The sequence below is a fragment of the Papio anubis genome, chromosome 14 (assembly GCF_008728515.1).
Source record: "Papio anubis isolate 15944 chromosome 14, Panubis1.0, whole genome shotgun sequence".
Classification (NCBI taxonomy): Eukaryota; Metazoa; Chordata; class Mammalia; order Primates; family Cercopithecidae; genus Papio; species Papio anubis.
In genome coordinates, this window is record NC_044989.1 from 87,826,919 (window position 1) to 87,829,335 (window position 2,417).

Consider the following 2,417-nt stretch of genomic DNA (forward strand, 5'->3'; position numbering starts at 1 on the left):
TATCACACAACTCTGGTGACCGTCCTTCCTACCTCCACAGCAGAAAAGATAAAGTCCATACTCCCCAGCTTGGCACACAAGGCCCTCCTTGACTTGACTTCTCTACCACTCCTTGCTTATCTCAGCCACTCCCTTCCTTGAATTTTATGTATCAAAATATCTTGGAAAATTCCATACTCTTTATCTCTTCTATGTCTCAGCTCACTTCCTTGTGCCTGGAATGTCCTTACCCAATACTCCATCCTCTATCTCCTTTTCACCAAACTCTTTTCTCCTTTTTAAAAGTATAGAGAACACTGTCCATTGTGTTCTACCACATGGATTTAGCAAAGCTAAGCATTTTGCCATATTCACTCCAACTTTTCTTTAAGAAATAAAGCACTGTAAATACAGTTGAACCTCCTTCTTTAATGTCATCCCCTTCTCTTTTTCTTCAGAGGCATCTGTTATCTTGCTTTTGGTGTTAACCATTCACATATATATATTTCATATTTTTAATTGGGATTTTGAAAGCCACCCCACCCCCACTGGTGACTCTGATGTTTTAGCCTAGATGAAGAGTAGTCCAAAGTCCAGAGAGGTCAAGACTTACATGAGGTCACTTAGCAAGGTAAGACCAAGATAGCTCACAAGCCCAGGACTCCTGTCTCCTAGTTTGTGTTTTCCCAATACACCATGGTGCATCTTTTAAACAGTGTGTGTAGATCCTTTTGCCACTCATAAGTGTGATGATTGGGTTTGCATGCTCATATGTAAGATGTGTTTCCCTCAAACCTTGCTATAATATCAGCACAGTACCTATCTGACACGAAAAACATAAAATAAAAAATTTTTAAATGGGCTGGGTGTGGTGGCTCACACCTGTAATCCCAGCACTTCAGGAGGCCAAGGCAGGTGGGTCACTTGAGGTCAGGAGTTTGAAACCAGCCAGACCCATATGGTGAAACCCCATCTCTACTAAAAATACAAAAATTAGCCAGGCATGGTGGTGGGCGCCTGTAATCCCAGCTACTTGGGAGGCTGAGGTGGGAGAATCGCTTGAACCTAGAAGATGGAGGTTGCAGTGAGCCGAAATAGTGTCACTGAACTCCAGCCTGGATAACAAATCTGGACTTCATCTTCAAAAAAAAAAATTATAATAATGTATATGAATGAAATAGATACCATACACTATGTCTCAGAGATAGCGCTAGACATATATATACACACACACGCACATATATATATATATGTATGTGTATTAGTTCATCCAACCCTCACTCTAGAGAAGAGAAACTGACACTCTGAGAAGAGGTGAAGTCACCTTCCCTGTGTTACCCAGCTAGCAGGTAGCAGAGGTAAAATTGGCCCCCCAGGGCTGCCTGACTTCTAATGCTGCCCTCTAGTGGGGACAGTATGGAAAAGACATGAGTTTTGAAAGCAGAAACCCCAAGATTTGTGTCTGGTTCCTCCCATCCCTGCCCAGAGAATCCTGGGTAAGTTAAGTTCATTTAAAATACCATTTACTGAATCTTTACTAAGCACCAGCAATCTTTACACATCACCTCATTTAGTTCCCACAACCACATTCAAAGAGAAATATTATTTTTTCTCCATTTTCAGAGGGAGAAATTGAGACTCGGGGAGAACATACCATTAACAAGGAGCAAAGCCTGAAGCAGGACTCAGGATCACCAGCTCCAGAGACTGTGCCCCGAAATACCCCCAGCATCCTTTTTTTTTCTTCCTCTCATGGCTTGTTTTTTCAATTTCATTTTTGAAATTATCATGTAGTTTGTATATAACACATCTGATTAAAGTCTTATAGCCAAAATATACAGAAACCTCTTAAAACTTAATAAGAAAACAAATTCTCCAATTAAAAATGAGCAAGAGAGCTGAACACACATTTTATTAAAGAAGATATACAGATGGAAAATAAGCATAGGAAAAGGTGTTCAATGTCGTTTGTCATTAGAAAAAATACAAATTAAAACCACAATGGGATACCACTACATACCTATTAAAATGGCTAAAATCCATAAATCTGAAAATACCAAAGACAAAGATGCAGAGAAATAGGAACTCTCATATTTTCTTGGTGGGAATACAAAATGGTGTAGTCACTTTGGAAACATTTAACAGTCCTTGAAATGTTAAACATAGTCACCTTATGACCAACATTTCCACTCCTGTATGTATAATCAACAGAATTGAAAATATATGTCCACACACACAAAAAAGTGTTTAAAATGTTCATAGCAATGGGCATGGTGGCACATGCCTAAAGTCCCAGCTACTTGGGAGGCTGAGGCAGAAAGATTCCCTGGCCCAGGAGCTCCAGGTCACAGTGTGCTGTGATCTTGTCTGCGAATAGCCATTGCATTCCAGCCTGGGCAACACAGAAGGACTCCATTGCTAAAAAAAAGAAGAAATGA

At 40.1% G+C, this 2,417-nt stretch overlaps 1 non-coding gene across 1 annotated transcript; it reads left to right on the top strand.

The window, feature by feature from the left end:
- Positions 1 to 704: 704 nt before the first annotated feature.
- On the top strand, positions 705 to 808 carry LOC116270445. Its single transcript, XR_004178480.1, has one exon. It is a non-coding gene; the product is annotated as a small nucleolar RNA U13 (small nucleolar RNA).
- Positions 809 to 2,417: the final 1,609 nt, after the last annotated feature.